Source organism: Bos javanicus, chromosome 17 (assembly GCF_032452875.1).
Source record: "Bos javanicus breed banteng chromosome 17, ARS-OSU_banteng_1.0, whole genome shotgun sequence".
NCBI lineage: Eukaryota > Metazoa > Chordata > Mammalia > Artiodactyla > Bovidae > Bos > Bos javanicus.
Window position 1 is genome coordinate 60,814,175 of NC_083884.1, and position 17,373 is coordinate 60,831,547.

General features: G+C 47.1%; 1 non-coding gene across 1 annotated transcript; it reads right to left on the reverse strand.

Annotated features, from left to right (window-relative positions):
* Positions 1-579: 579 nt before the first annotated feature.
* TRNAG-GCC (transfer RNA glycine (anticodon GCC)) lies at positions 580-652 on the reverse strand. The gene has a single exon. It is a non-coding gene; the product is annotated as a tRNA-Gly (tRNA).
* Between the last annotated feature and the right edge of the window lie 16,721 nt (positions 653-17,373).

Here is a 17,373-nt window from a genome sequence, read left to right on the forward strand (position 1 = left end):
TACAATTATATTTAATTCACTTTGGTTGCTACATAGCAATTCATTCTAGACTAATAAATTGAGGCTAACACATGCATACCACTCTCCATGTACCAAGCACTGTTCTAAGCGTTCTGTATAATGAATTCACTTTATCCTTATACCTATGAGATAGCTTCTATTGTCTGTTTGATTTTGGCCGTGTCATTAAGCAAGCGGAATCTTAGTTCCCTGACCAGGGATCGAACCTGTGACCACTGAGTGCAAAGTCTTAACCATTGGACTGCCAAGATAGTTGCTACTGTTATTCTCATTATCCAGACAAGAAAACTAAGACATACAGGGTTAAGTTACTAGCCCAGGGCACTTTCTCTGTTGATGGATATGTAGATTGTTTCCTTTTTTCACCACTATAAACAATGATACAGTGAACATCTTACCTGCTGCTTCTTATATACTAGTTATTATTCTGTGCACAAGAGTTTCTATCGATTAGATACCCAAAACAATTTGGGGGACTTAAAGTATGTACACTGCTGAGTTCAGTGTACATAAAAAACATTTCTTTTTGGCCACACCACATGGCATGTAGGATCTTAATTCCCTGACCAGGGATCGAACCTGAGCCCTCTGCATTGGCAGTGGAGAGTCTTGACCACTGGACCACCAGGAAATCCCACTAAATATTTTCAAGGTCATGTTTGTGTACGTGATCTCGGGCAGCCTTTGCTTTACCAAGCTTCACTTTCTTCCTTTGTATAATAAAACGGGGACATAAGAGCTAGCTTGTACAAGTTGAGGTGGGGATTAAAAGACCTATACGTGGTAAACACTCTATAACTAGTAGCCATGATAATAATAAGAAGTCTAATCAAGGATACACTTTCCAAAGTTAAATGACTTTTAGGCCCAAATCGGACAATTCTTAATCAGCAATAGGAACCTGTTAAATTTTTATATCAAACCACAGCAGACAACCCAGAGGGGGCAAAATGAAGCAGAACCTTGAAATATAGAATTGGGACACTCTGAGCCCCTTGGTGACTGCTGTGTGACCCTAGTCAGATTACTTGACCTTTCTGGGTGTCTAGTTCTCCAGATCTCAAGGAAAAAATAATTATAGTTTTTACCCTTGCCACATAAGGTTGCTATGAAGAAACAAAGGTGGGTGGGCGAAGGTGATTTCTTTATGAATTATTGAAAATAAAAGATTTTCAAGATATTGTTTTCTGTACCTTTAGATTTGGCTGGACATCTAGCAATGGTTTTTTTTTTTTTTTTCTGTTGCCTACCTATCCAAAGTATTTCAGGAAAAAGTATAACTTAACTTTTGAAATTGGTTTTCTGTAGGAGATAAGGGAACACATTCTAATGGTGTGCTAGGGAATTTTTCTAATTACTGTGCCAACTTCAAGTTCGTGAAAAATGCAAAGACTTTGTTTTTCTACATAAACTATTTTAGGTAGTAAAAAGATGAGAGGGAGAGGAAAATACAGAGATAGAACTCTATCCAACCATTGTTTTGCAAACAATTGGTTGCTTGATGGTATTTAATTAGTTGTTTGCAAAACATCTTGCCTGATCAAATTCATTGTCTTCCCTTTGTCTCTCTACCACCGCTGCCAAGATGTTATAACCCCCACCAGTTGTGCTTGAAATTTCTTCAATCAGTTATCGGCTAAATTCAGCTTCTTTTTATGTCAAAAATAGCTCACTGGTAGCCAACTGGCTTCTCTTCAAACTGGTTTGTCTGAGGCTGGAGCCTACCGGAAATGCTCCAGCCCCCACTCCTAGCCGAGCCCCACTGATGTCAGCTGGACTCGGGCCATTTTCATTTGCTAATAAAGCCCCAGAATCCATAGTGAAAGAACTGATGAAAGACGCTGATTGCTGCTGGTTGCCAGGAAACAATGCAACATCTCCTCTGGGGAAGGGAGAAAATCAGAAAGAAACTGAGCCAGGGTCCAAAAGTACTCTTTCAGCCAAGTCCTAATGGAACACTGGTCTTCGCTGATGGCTCAGGTGGTAAAGAATCTGCCTGCCATGCAGGAGACGCAGGTTTGATCCTTGGGTCGGGGAGGATCCCCTGGAGAAGGAGATGGCAACGCACTCCAATATTCTGGCCTGGGAAATCCCCTGGACGGAGGAACGCGGTGGGCTACAGTCCACGGGGTGTCAAGAGTTGGACACAACTTAGCAACTAAACCACCACCACCAAAGGGTATACTGGCTGGCTTGGTTTTCCAAAGATGGTATGGGAAGAACCAGGTTGGAGAGAGAAAGAGAGAGAGAGAGGAAGAAAGAAAGAGAGAGATTGGAAGCAAGTCAATGAAGAAATAGATGTTGTTTATTTGTGTAAATTAGCTAGGGGAAGAATGGAGACTGGGCATTCCTCAAAGAAAGAAAAAGGGGTTTGTATCCTCAAGTAGGGTAAGGAAATGGCAATACACTCTGGTGTTCTTACCTGGAAAATGTCATGGACAGAGGAGCCTGGCGGGCTACGGTCCATCGGGTTGCGCAGAGTTGAACATGACCGAAGTGACTTAGCACGCACGCACGCACGCACGCACGCACGCATCCTTGGGTGGGATGAGAGGAAGCCTGCTACCTGCAGTGCGTAGGGTAGTTGTATCATGTCAGGCAGAAGTCCTGCTTTGTTGATGTCATTATTTGGAGATTAAGTGCGGTTTAAGGAGGTGTATATGGGTGTCAAGCTGACAAGGCATGGTGTGGGGACTTGGTCCTGAGTTTGTGTGCATTTATATGTTATGAAAATCATTCCTTCCTTAGATTTAGTGCTTATCAAACTCACTTCATGATTTTTGCTGTATCTAAGCTCTCTCAATTCTATTTTTTTAAAAATAGGTATTTCTTTGCTTATGTATTTGGCTGCCCTGGATCTTAGTTGTTGCATGCAAACTCTTAGTTACGGCATGGGGGATCTAATTCCCTGACTAGGGATTGAACCTGGGCCCCCTACACTGGGAGTTCAGAGTCTTAACCACTGGACCACCAGGGAAGTCCCTATCTTCTTTTTCATTCACTTTTCTAGACCTGAATATCCACTCTGGGCTCATTCTAAGCAACGTGAGTTTAGTGGGTTAGTCTTTCTAAAAAATAATGCCCATAAAAATGACTGTAGAAATATTAACCTGTTTTCCCAAAGTTTATCTGGTTACACTTAAAATCACCACAGGAATGGCCAGAGGGTGATGGTTGAAAACAAAGGATTTGGTGTCAGTCAGACCTAAATGAAATCCCGGCTTTAACATTTAGCAGCAGTGTGAGTTTGTCCAAGTTACATTTTGAGCCTCAGTTTTCCCCATCAGTAAAATGGGGATAATCATGTCATCTCTATGGGGTTATTGTGAGAGTTAAATAAGATGAGGCATGTTAAGTGTTTGCTGAACAAGTGCCTGGCACATCAAACTGTCCTCAACAGGTAAGTACAAGTATGTTATAGGCTGAATTGTGTCCTTTAAAAACGCGTATGTTGAATTTCTAACCTCTGGTCTCTCCGCATGTAACTGTATCTGGAGACAAGTCTTTTAAAGAGGTAATTAAGGCAAAATGAGGTCATAGAGGTGAGCCCTAGTCCATTCTGACTGGTGTCCCCATAACAGCAGAGATTAGGGCACACACAAAAACACAGACAGAGGAAAGACCATGAGAAGATCCAGGGAAAATGGGGCCATCTAAAAGCCAAAGAAAGGACTCAGAAGAAACCCAGATCTTGAACTTCCAGCCTCCAGAACTGTGATTTCCATTTCAGTTTCTGCTGTTTAAGCACCCCGCACCCACGCCAGTCTGTGGTACTTTGCTATGGCAAGCTGAGCAGACTAATATAAAGGATATAGACTGTCTGGTCATGGCAGTCTCCATTTTACAGTCCTGGTGATTAGCCATGTACAGGCATGGATTTAGGCTTTATTTAGATCCAAGATGATGACACACAAACCACAAAAAATAGTAGTGGAAAGTGGGTTGAAGCACGGCCTTCTTGGCAAATTCACAGAAATGTTGTCATCTACAAATGTGGTTATCACACGAGAAGGGTGACTAATCCCCAGTGAGTGTAACTCATCATAATTTTTAGGTAAAGATTTTAGGATTTGGTGAAATGCAGTCATTTTTAATCAGGCTGAACTGTTCTAAATAGTTTCTGGCTCAGATTCATGGTTCAAGATGCCGTTAATGTTGTCAGATGTTTCTAATGGTTTCTCAGGCCTGAGAAATTCATGTTCATCTGAAAATCTTTTATCAGCTACTCTCTCTTGGCAAATGCCATTAACCCCCTTCCCTCATTACCACATGCCCTTCCAATCACCACCTAGACTACTTATATGATTTAGTGAATTCCAAAACACTTCTTAATTATGATTACCAGTCAGTGTCTATATTTTACCCACATGAGCTGTGAACGAAGTTGGCAGGATAGGGTATACAGTGTCAAATACCAGGGATGTTTGATGGTTTGATCCTTCTGGAATCAGTGGTCAATGAAGACTCATGAAGGAGTGTGAATTTGGGCTGGCCCCTCTAAGCCAGAATGAGATGAGAATTTGGATAGGTAGGTAGAAAAAAAGAGAGGCTATTTCAAGCAAGGAGAAGAGGTTGAGGAAAAATCAGAAGGCCTTGTATAGTAACTGTTTTATGTTCATCTTCTTATTAGACTGTGGGTGGGACCATTGAGAGTAGGAACCGGATCATATTTATTTTCATATACCTGTTGCCAAGCCAAGTGCCTGCAACCTAGTGGTCACAGAACATGGCAGTAATTGTCAGGACCCATGCAGTTCTCAACTGAGTCCACTCAGATGACTGAAGCATAACTCAAAGTGGCTTAAGTGAGAAAAAAAGTAGAAGGAGAGGATTTTATTGGCTCATTGCACTGGAAAGTCTAGGGGTGTGTCAGCTCCAGGCACATGTGTATCAAGGACCTCAACGATGTCTCTTCGTCTTTTGCCTCTGTTTCTCTCTGTTGGACTCATTACTAGATCAGGTATTCCAAGATAGTAGTTACTGGATGCTCTGGGTTTATAACTAACCAGTGCTCACCTTCTCCTTCTCTCTGTATACATATGTTCCATATATATGTTCTTATCCATAAACAGGAACCCATAACAGTATCCATTTCATAGGTGGTTGTGAAGATTAAGTTATAGTTAAAGTAAGTGGCACATTTAGGAAAACGCCTGCTACAATGGCCATACTCAAATCCTTTTCTGCATCTCGAGCTTTGTGTTTGTGTATCGGTATCTCTATTTACCTCTCCGTGTGGACAGATTCCATCCGGTGGCCCAGATGGTAAAGAATCTGCCTGAAATGCAGGAGACCTGAGTTCAACCCCTGGGTTGGGAAGATCCCCTAGAGAAGGGAAGGGCAACCCACTCCAGTATTCTTGCCTGGAGAATTCAATGGACAGAGGAGCCTGGTGGGTTACAGTCCCTAGGGTCGCAAAGAGTCGGACATGATTGAGTGACTAACATGGTCCTGATAATAATGGTTATTAATAGATTCCACCCTTTATTTGCAAGTAAAGACCCACATGATCCTTTGCAGATTAACACTGGAGAGAAAACCAGGGAGAATGCAATTGATACAGAGTTGTCCAAGCCCCCTTTTCATTTGCGGTTGAGCAGCGTAACATTAGAATTTGAGATTCTTGAGGGCAGAGATGTTTACTGATTTTGGTCACTGTTTCAACTTCAGCATGAAGAATAGTTCTGGGCACACAATAGACACTCTGCTAATGTCTTTTGAAATCACAAGCCCCTGCTTGATAGCCCTGGAGGTTGGAATAAGATGGGGTTAAAGTACTACATGAATTTCAGGTATAGCTCAAATCTCTTCCAGCTGGTCCAGAGAAATGGATGGAAAAGATGGTCTCAGCTTTAGCCCTCTGGGGCATTAACTAAGTGCCAACATTTGAGCTGAAGTGGGGTGTAAAGGGAACAGCAGTGACTACAGCTTAGCAAATGTAGTCTCGTGGGTGCCTTGATCTGATTCACTACTTAGGCTTGAAATTACACTCAATTTCCTGCCTTTGTGCTATTCTCTATGTGGTGTGCCAGGTACTCCTCAAGCCTTACTTATAATCCTCGAAATCTCCCTACAAGGTGGGTGTTCACAGTCTCATCACTTGAGAAATAATCTACTGAGGACTGGCTTTTTTTTTTTTTTTTTTGCTTTCCATTAAAAGGCCTGAATGCTTTGTTGTGGGTTAAAGGAAACAAGCTTTCTCAGTTCTACACATGGACCACAGAGAGGAAGAGGGATGATTCTCCACACATCTGCTGGCCCTCTGTTGGTGGTGTGCTAAGTGATAAACATGAATATCTTACTTAATCCTCTCAGCAATCCTAGAAGGGAGCTATGAGTAGGTCCATTTCACAAAAGAGGAAAATGAGGCTTAGAGAAGTTTAGTAACTCACTCATGGTCACCCAAGTCCACTAACGCCTTTCACAGGGCATTCAGCTGTGTCACAGAATCCATGGTTGGCACGAGAATGAAAGCAAGTGCCCAGGGCTGCTGAGACATGAGAACTGGACTGCAGCTGGTATGAGCGACCACTTGCCCGACCCTCTGCTCACCCAGATCCAAACAGATGGTAATGACTTCCAGCCAGAATGTGGCCAGAGAGATGAAAGGGCTTAGTTCAGATTTCCCAACCCTTAAGTCAGCCACCTTGACTTTTCGACCATTTTTTAAAAATATAACTTTCTTTATTTATTTGGGTTGTGCTGGGTCTTCGTTGCTGTGCGGGCTTTTCTCTGGTTGTGGTGAGTGGGGGCGGGTTTCTTATCTCAGTGGCTTCCCTTGCTGCAGAGCACAGGCTCCAGGGCCCCCCGTCTTCAGTAGTGTGGCACGTGGGCTCAGTTCTTGCGGCTCCCGGGCTCTAGAGCACAGGCTCGGTAGTTGTTGTGCACGGGCTTAGCTGCTCTGCTGCATGTGGGATCTTCCCGGACCAGGGACTTGAACCTGGGTCTCCTGTTTTGGCAGGTGGATTTTTTGCCACTGAGCCACCAGGAAAGCCCTGGACGATTTTTTTTTTAAAGCCTTTCTATTAAATTAATCTTTTTATTTGGCAGCATGGAAAATTTATTTCTTAGTTGCAGCATGGGGGAACTCTTAGTTGTGGCATGTGGAATCTAGTTTTCCAACCAGGGATCGAACCTGGGTCCCCTGTATTGAGAGTATGGAGTCTTAGCCACTGGACGACCAGGGAAGTTCCTGGACCATTCTTTGAGCCGTCTTCAAGATCCAGTGGGAGAGAACCTGTAAGTCAACTCTGAGCAAGATCATCCCCTAGCTTAAAAACTTCCTGGGGGTCTCTTGGTATATTACAGCCCCCAATGGTTTGCTTTTCCTTTTTAGGGGTGTGGAAGGGGAAATAAGGCTTTAGATATAAATAAATGGAGACTACATTCTTGTGAAAAGAGGATGTTGTCTTCGTGATCCATACGGGCTGTGCAAACACCTTCCTTTATTGAAATGCAAGTTGCTCCAGGTCCATTACTGAGATCTGGCAGATGAGTCAACACATTCCCTCCATGTCTTTTTATGTAAATCAAGGCATGGCTACTGGATGAGCTATGAGGGCGGGGGTGAGTGGGCAGTGGGAAACCTGAACCGTGACAGCCTGCAGCTGCATTGTCCTAAAAATGATCCCCAGATCTCTCCAGGTGTTTGAACCAACACCACCTTTGCTTTTGGGTGTTGAGCTGCTGGAGACATTTTGCCATCTTAGCTTCATTCACTGCCACGGGGCAGACACTTCCTTGGGAACACAGCACGAGCTGATGTCTCATCCAGAAGCTTCCTCTTTCCAAAGAGACATGCCCCTCCTTTCCCTAGAGACTTGAGTGATCCAAGGCAGAAATTTAGGGTGATGTTTCTTGCTTGACAAGTGTCATCTCCTAGACTGGCTGTAGGACTCTGACATAATACATTTCTGTTGTGTAAGCCACTCAGTCTAGGGTGCTTTGTTATAGCCACCCTAGGAAATAAACACAGCCCTGGAGGAGAGGGAGACACTGAGGATGACCCTGTGAATAAACCTCACCCAAACTCAACTGACCCTCTGCAGACAGTCCTTTCTGCAGTGACCACATCTGTGCCTCTGGTGACCAAGGAGAGTTCAGGGTGGCTCATTTCAAACCTCTCCTTCACTAGAGCAAGTCAAAGGACGTGCCTGATTAAAAGTTAGAATTCCCTCTGCTTGGAAAGACCAGCTTGGAATTGTACTAGCTCATCTGGAAGTAGATGCCATACAATATGTTTACCGGCATCCATGTACAGATGGAAAGCATATAGATCTGTTTATTTTTAGTTACAAGCTAAATATCAGATACAGATTTAGGCCAATGGTTACAGCAAATTCACCACAATAGCTAACATTTACAGATCACTCTACAGATCACTCACCTGGTAGCTTTTCATGTATTATCTCATTCAAACTCTTCTAATAATTCTAAGAGGGGACACGACTATTATCTCTTTTTACATGTGAGAACACTGAGTCTTAGCAATGTCAGGAGCTTGTCATTTTGGGCAGGTTTCCCCTGGGGAAGCAAGATGGTTATCAGCAGTGCTAGGCATTCCATCCTTAAAATTCTAAGTCCAGTAAACAGAGACTTTTTTTTTTTTAATTGAAGTGTACTTGATTTGCAATGTTTCAGGTGTCCATAAAATTGTTTCAGTTATACACACACACACACACACACACACACACACACACATATGGGCCCACTCTAATATTCTTGCCGGGAGAATCCCAGGGACAGAGGAGCCTGGCGGGCTACAGTCCATGGGGTCTCAAAGAGTTGGACACAACTGAGCGACTAATATATAAATTATCTTCCAGATTCCTTTCCATTATAGGTTATTGCAAGACATTGAATATAGTTCCCTGTGCTATATAGCCAGAGACCTTCTTTTCTCAGTATTTCTTGCCAAAGTCCCACAGTAGTCTCTGATTGGATAGGATTTGGACACATGCTCATTGTTGAACCAATCACTGTAGCTGGGGGATGGAATATGCTAATTAGTGGTGTCTTGTGTAATTGAAGCAGGGGTTGTTTCGTGCTATCAGGATGCTGTATACAGAGGCGTGGGTGAATGCTGTCTACTCTGGCCTGATAATTTGGGTTGTGGAATAACCTGCCTTAGTGTTTCTCAGAAGAATCTCACTCACCCTGCCTCATTAAGCCCAGATCTATGTGTTCCACATGAACCAGGAAATTGCTTCAGTGTAGACCTGACTTAACAGAAGTACTCCCTCACTCCTTGTCTGCTCTAGTTTCCATGGTTTGAAGCCAGAAGCACCAATCTATTTCTCATGCTTTAAATAACCAACCCTTGAAATTAAAGCCCAAGCCTGAAAATTTGTAATTGGAAATTTTAAATGAATGCCATTTCTTTCTAAAAAAAAAATATTAAAAAAAATTTATTTTATTTATTTGACACTCCCAGGTCTTCGTTGCAGTAAAACGCCTTTTCTTAAAAACTGGAATGGGGGAATAGTCGGGGTGGATGTAGCACAAGACCTTGTATCAGCTACCTACTACCATGATAAGGCTATGGAACAAAGACCTGGTAACACCAGTGGCTTACGACAAGGATGTTTATTTTTGCTTACAAAATTTTAATTAACTAATTAATTAAATTAATTAAATCTTAAAATTGAATTAAAAATTTAAAGTTTAGTTAATTGATTAAAATTAATTAATTGCTCGATTATTTTGGCTGCACTGGGTCTTAGTTGCAGCATATGGGATGTAGTTCCCTGACCAGGGATTGAACCCAAGCCCCCTGCATTGGGAACACAGCATCTTAGCCACTGAACCACCTGGGAAGTCCCTCCATTTAGTCTTTCAGCCATTCACTCTATGAGCATTTCTTGATGGCCTGGGAGCTGGGCGACAATTATACATTTCCTGCCCCTGAATGGATGTTATCTTATGGAAATCAGACCTGGAAGTCAATGGTTACAACTTAAGTTCTTAAGCACCAGCAGTCCAGGGAGGACCCCTGTCCGATAATAATGAAATTGCAAAGGAGAGTCACTCTCTTCTTCTCAAGCAGGAACTGGGGCCAATGGTCTCTGGGCCCTTCAGACCGGGTCATGAATAGTTCTTGCCTCGTTCTTCTGTCCTTTCCCTGCCTCCCATGCCCCCAAAACCTTAATCATTGGAGGCCCAGCTCCTCCCTCCAGACATTGTAAGTTGGTACTAATGCTTCCCAGCGGACCAGCTACACATATGGCTCTTGAGTCTGGTCCGCATCCTTTTCTCCCTTCTCCTCTTCCCATCCCAGCCTGCACCTTCACTGAAGCCTGCCTCTTCTCTTCCAGAAAGGACTGGCCTTCTTCAGAACAGTGCATTCACCAAGCCCTACTCGAAGCCAGATGCTTGACAGACACTAAATCATATCTTCTTCTCTCAGAGGGGCTATCTGAGGCTGGTATTCTAATGAGTCCCATTGTACAGATCAAGAAACTGAGGCTGAGAGCAGTGAAGAGACTTGTTTGGTTGGCCCACCACCAGGAAGTGACAGGGTCAGCGTTTGAGCCTGCGGTGGAGCCTGGGAGCTGAGGAACCCACACACTCAGCTTCCTCTCCAGGCCTTTTCTACCCCAGGTATCTGCACTCTCCTCACTTCCTGGTCACAGTTTTGGTCTAGATTTGCTCTGAATATAATTGAATACAAGAAATGAAAATATAATACAAGTGTCCTTCTCCATGAACCTAAATGAGAGAAGTGGAGAGACTAGCCTAGAAAATTTGGGTTGAAAAACAGCCCAGCAAATGTGCCTTGTCAGCTGATTTTTTTCTCGGCTCCCTGAATCTCCCCATCTCACTGGGAGCCCAGTTCTCCTCCTCCTCTGGCTCCTGGGAGCCTCTACCCAGGGCGAAACAGGAGGTCAGGCAGTGGGCAATGGGCCAACAAGATCAGCTAGAAACAGCTTTTTTTTTTTTTTTCTGCCAGTGACGGGTCCACACCCAGGGCGCATAAATCCTTTCTTTTATTTTTATTATTATTACAGCTCAGGGTCTAGCACGGGCCGTAAACGGATTTAAGAGGCTGCAAGAATATAGAATTTAATATAGTTGGCACCATTAAATAGTGGCACAGCAAACCCACTTGGAGAAGTGCGACCCCCTCCCTCAGCAACGCCCCCCTATGTCCTCTCACCTCCCTCCCTCCCAAAATCCTTCTGGCCAAGGTTTCCCCCTCCCCTCCCTCAGGAGAGGGGGAAGGGCAGAGGGGGATGGAGCGGAGGCAAGAGAGGAGAGTGCCTGCAGCCCCAGTGGAGAGGGCATTGGGCAAATGGCCAATTAGGGACACTTGGGGAGATGGGACAGAGCTTTCTAGATAAGCATGGTTTTTTATCAGCCTATAAAAATACCACTTTCACTTATCTGCTGGCTCCTTGTCCAGGCTCCTGGGAACAGACAGAAGGGGGCACTGAAGAAAGGCTAGAGGACAAGGCAGGGACAGTCTGGGGTGGGGGCATGTGCAGCAGGCAGAGAGGAAGCGGTCCTGAAAGCCAAAAACATGCTGCGGGGAGGTTTTCTTCCCTCCCAACTTATCACCCTTCAGGCTTCTATTCTTATTTCAGGGAGCGGGGAGAGTCCTATAGTCCTGGGCGTCTTCTGCATTTTATCAGTTCCTTATATATGCTTTGTCTATGTCTTGGGTCTGAATGCATCTGTTATGATATCTTCAATCGCTATTCATCTAGCACAGACTATGTAAAAAGGATGGATGCTGTGTTGAATAAGGCAGTCATGATCTCTGTCCTCCGTAGTTTAGAGCCTGTGGCAGTGGCAGATGATTAACAAGCATGTAGCGAAGATGATAGGAGGAGACTTCATGAGGAGAGCTGGGAGCAGAGGCAATGGCATATGCAAAGGTCCTGGGGTGGGAACGGAGGTTGGTGCAAATGAAGAACTGACAAGGAAGTGGACAGAATGTGGTGTCAGAAAGTGGGCAGGAGATGGGGCAGGAGGAGCAGAGAAGGGACTTGCCTTAAAAATACAGAAATGATTTTTTTTTTCTTTTTTGGGTTGCATCGACAGGCTTGTGGGATCTTAGGCCCCAGAGCAGGGATCGAACCTGGGGCCTTGGCAGTGAGAGCATGGAGTCCTAACCACTGGACTGCCAGGGAATTCCCAAAGAACCATTGAATTTATTTTTTAAAGCCATGTGGCATGGCTTGCAGGGTCTTTGTTCCCTGACCAGGGATGAAACACATGTCCCCTACAGTACAAGCACAGAATCTTAATCACTGGACCACGAGGAAAGTCCAGGAGTTGGGATTTTATCACAAACTCTTCGAGCTGCCTTTGTTATTATTTCTTTCTTTCTGAGAGTCAGCAGCAGGAATGGGACATGAGCTGATGCCTCATTTTTACCTACAGGCAGGTTGCTCAGGCATCCTTGGGGGCTGGGTCAGACCAGTAGGTAGAAGGGTGGTGATGGCAGTCATGGTGGTTGTTGGTGGTGGTGGGGTGTCCAGTAATCTTGCAGTGTGGTTTCCACAAGGAGCAGAAGATGGGGGTCCCAGTCCTAGCTCCGCTTCAAAAATCCTTAGGGAATTTGTCAGTTTCCTTCCTGATCTTTGTGCCTCTAGACCTCAGTTTCCCCACATGTAAAATCAAAGAGATGGACTAGTTGACACTGAGGGCTCCCTTGGGTCCCGCCCTCTAGATGGGTCTATGTCAGAGCTCCAGGTGTTTGGAGGGGGGTTGACAGGCAGCGTGGGAGGAGAGGGCTGCAGCGCTGAGGGTGGAACTGGAGGAGGCTTCTCCCTGCCTGCTGCAAACCACAACCCCCTCCCCAGCATCCTTCTTCTTCCCGATCTGGTGATTCCCTGCCTGGGGAGGGATGCTGAATCAAGGGCTTCCCTCTAGAGAAGGTGCTACCTCGGTAATAAGCCCTGATCGTGCCCACCTAGTGTCTTCTGCCAGGCTGGTCAGGGGCAGCCTGCCCTGATGGCACCATGGGCAGGCTACAGGAGAGGAGACTTGGCGTCCAGGGTGGGCGTGGACACAGTGACAGAGTACAAATCGTGGGTGAGCGGATGTGAGGATGATGGTGTGAAGGCGTGTGTGTATGTATGTGTGCATGTGCGTGCATATACACACACGGACTGGTGTGTGACTCAGGGTGAAGGATTATAATTGTGTGACTTTCTGTCCATGACTGTGGGCCAGCGTGACCACTTGTGACTGAATTAAGGTGCACATATGTGCAAGTGTGAACCTGCTGTGTGCACAACCATGATTGTGTGTCTGTGTGTGTCTGATTCTGTGTGAATGTGTGTCTTTGTATGACAATGAGCATGAGAGTGTGTGTGTGACTGAACAGATATGTATGTGCCTGGGGGAGCTGGTGTGAGACTGAGGATAGGAGTGTGTCTGTGTATTTGTGTGGCAGAATCAGTGTGTCTGTATGTGTGTGTGTGTGTGAATGCATAATGGTGGGTAAGGTTACTGTTGTGTGCAGGAAAAAAAAAAAAGCAAAATGCTGCACCAAGATGTGTAGGGGGTGACTCTGCCTGATGTGAGTGTGTGTGTGTTTGTGTGACACAGCTGCTGCTCCTATACATGCAGTAGGTGGTCGTGTGTGGCTGTGTGTGCTCCAAGTGGCTCCCAAGTGGCTGGATCTGGGGCATTTTGTTGCTTTACCCCTCAGGGTCAGAGGGCCATGGCAGTGGCATCAGCCAGGGGCCAGGACCCCGGGCACAGGCAAGTCAGCTCCCTCCTGCACCGTGGGGCAGAAGTGGCCAGAAACCTTGCTGCTTTCCAGGCGTGGCTGGTGGAAGTGGGAGCTCACTAGCCCAGGTAAGTGCTGTGCCCCCACCTGGACTCCAGGCGGATCGGCTGCAAGTGGCTGTGACCCTGGGTGGACCAGGATCCACCCTGGAGCAAGCCCACTGGGACCACAGCCTTGGTCATTGTTCAGCCGCTCAGTCGTGTCTATTTGTGACCCCATGGACTACAGCACACCAGGCTTCCCTGTCCTTCACCATCTCCAGGAGTTTGCTCAGACTCAGGTCCACTGAGTCGGTGATGCCATCCAACCATCTCATCCTCTGTCGTCCCCTTCTCCACGGCCTTGGGGGACAAGGTAAAGGCCACTTGGGGGGGCACCTGGGGGTGAGCAGCCAGACAGCAACACCTGATTTCTTAGAACCAACTTCTGAGAAGGAAACATGGTTAGGATTTAGAGTCCTCTCCTCTTCCTTCTGGGACTGGGGCAGTCCCTGGTGGTGTGTGCAGGGCGCATGCGCCCATGGTGGAGGCGCGGGCAGGGTGTGTGTCTGTGCGCTATGGGCCAGTGGGTGGGGCGTGCCTGTGTATCAACTCCCCACCTCCTGAACTCTGCCTGCAGAGGAAGTGACCACCCCGCCTCCTGCCCAGGTGTGCATCCAGCACATTATTACACCTGACATTTCCAACCTGCCAGGAGTGGTGGGGGGCTTCCCTGGAGCCCCAGGGTCGGGAGAGGGGTTGGGAGGGGACTTCATTTACCACACTGTCCCCTCCACTCCCCTCCACTTCCGCCCAGTTCCCAGGAATTGCTTGTGGAATTTGTTTCCAAATATAGACTCCAGTGGCCTGGGCTGCCTGTACACGAACCCTTTGGCCTCCCGGCTGAACGGCCGAGTTGTGACTGCCTTCCAGGAGGCCCAGGCGCACAGACCTCCGCTTGGAGCCGTTGGTAAAAATAATAATCATAAAAGTGGCCCATAAAAAAAGGAGGGTAGCTGAACACTCGGTTATGAGCCCAGGACACCAGTTGCCCCACGATGATGTTTGGGTGGTGACTGCCCTGCAGGCTATACACACACACACACACACACACACACAGGGCATTTCACAAGGACACACAGACTCACACCAGCCTGCGCCACACACACTCAGGACCCCAATGCTGGATAGGCGAAAGTGTTTTCACATAAGGAGGTGCACAAAAATATGTGTGTGTGTGTGTGTGTTTTCAGTGCTCTCTCCAGGAAGGCCACACAACGACACACACACACAGACTAAAACAACAGCAGAGAGGCACACGTAGTCCCTCCTCACGAGACACACTGCCATTTAGAGAGATTTAAAGATACTGTCTTCTTCAGCCACACGCAAGGAGACAGACAGCCCACCTCTCCAGGTGGGGAGTAGCAACTCTAGCTTTGTTACAAGATGGAAACTGGGGAGGAAGTTGGGGGACGAGCTAGGACCAGCCCTTGCCTGTGCACAGATTCAGGTGTTGTGGGGTCAGGCACCCACTCCTGGGTCCTGGGCACTCCCTCAGAGGCACCAGGAGCTGGTAACTCTCCTCCTTGGGGCAGCTGTTGTTGGAGAAGAACTGGCATGGGAGAGGTCTGGGAGAAAATGCAAACAACCCAGCTGGTGTCTGGTCCACCACGGTCCTGGAAGTGGGGGTGCATGGGAGTTATCGGGGACCCTGGAGACAGGGCAACCCAACAGAATGAGCATTTTGCATGGAGGTGGGAGGCATCGGCCATGGCGGCCAGGCATGGCGGCTGGCAGCTCGAGAGAGGAATCTGGAAACTGAAGACCACTTGTGCCTCCCTTGGGGTGCTGTCGTGGGGCTTGGCTCTCATTGGATCTCAGAGTTGCCCCATTTCTGGAGAAGTCCTTCCCTTCCTAACTTGGATTCGTGGCAGCCAGCGCTGCGCCCAGAGCCAGCTTGGGAGAGGTATGCTCTTGGGCAAACAGGCGGCAGGAAGAAGGGTCTAGAAGTGGGAAGGTGAGGCAGGCACGACTGGGGAGGCTGTAGGACCGATGCCAGGCACAGGCTCCTCTGGATCCCAAGTCCGGGGCCCCTAAGAGGTCCAGGACTTCCCTGAGACCCACCACTGGCACACTCCCTCCGTGGAGCGCTTGGGAGACCCCAGGCTGGCTCTACCTTCAGCCGGCTGAGCCTGTACTTCCAAGCACCACCTCGCTGTTCCCTGGAGAAGCGGCTGAGGTCCCTTCTCGGGCTGTACCTAAACGTGGGAAGCCTAGGGATGAGCAGGGAGGGGGCGAATTTCCAGCACAGGCTGTGTGACTCTCCCTACCCTCTCGGAGCTTCATTATGTGTTTCCAAAAACGGAGCCAGGCACGTCTCCTCTCCCCCTCCATCTTAGCCACCCTGTTTCTCTCCTTCCAGGAGACAGAGTGTCCTGGCTTGAAACTGTGAGGAATATGGGCCAGGGAACAGGACGCTGAGGTTTGCAGAGGCTGCGGCAATGGACTCCCATCTTTCTCCCCCAGCTCCCCTCATCCTGCGAAATGCTTGGGGACCTGGGGCTGTGTGTCCACTCTCTTCTGAGTCCCTCTGCCTCCTCCCTGAGAGTGGGGGAGAGGAGACAGTGACACAAAAGGAGATCTAAGCCTTTCTCCCACACGTCAGGGAGCAACTGCCTTACTCTGCCTTTAGATGCTTACAAAGTGCTCTTTGCACCCCACCTCCCACAATCCGAGAGACCTTTTCCTGTTCCCTCCCTTTCCCTGGCTTGTCGCAAAAGAGGAGCTCCTGGCTTCTAGAGTCTGAGTGCTTGGGTTCAGGTCCCCACAGGAGTGCCACTGGTCAGGAGCCACCGTCTCATGGAGCTATTTAGAAGGAGCTGAACTAGTGAGACCATGTTACAAGAGCCCCTGGCCTGCCATGAACGTTAGCTCTGATGGCACCTCTGGTACTAATGACTTGAATGGCTATTTGAGCCTCTCTCCTGGTGACTGTGGACGCAAGCAGGACTCTTCTGAAAATACGAATGGAAAATTCTGGGGAGGAAAGAAGATGGGGTTTCAGGTGTGCTAAGGGAACCCTTGCAGGCTGTATTCCAGACTCAGATGGGGGAAAAGTGGGTATGGACCCTGCAAGGCCAGCCAAGACCTTTTGGGGACAATCTCTGCCCCTCTGGAAATGGAGAGAAGTTTTGGCTTTCCTGAACAGCTAGGAGATGAATGAGGTCCACAGCAGAGAGTGAAACAAGGGAGGGTGAGATGGACCCGGAGCAGAACTGATCTCCTCCAGAGGCCAACCCTTTTCTGGCTCCCTCCATCCCGCCAAGCCCGCTGTCCAAGCTGGTCAGCACCTCAGTTCTTTCTGAGAGCTTGCTGCCTCGGAAAGGAGAACAGAAAAGCCGCCCTGTTATTGTCCATCCGCCACTCCACCAAGAAGGAGGAGCATTTCCCTTGCTAGCAGTTTTGAGAAAGCACTGACTGAAACTTCCAAATATTATTAATGCTCTTCATAGCACATCCTCTTTATAGCACAATAGAATATTTTTCTCTTTTAAAAAGGAGTGTAGTTTATTTATTTTTTTTTCTTAAGATCTTGCAAACATTAATTTCCCCACGTCTCTCCTCCTTCTT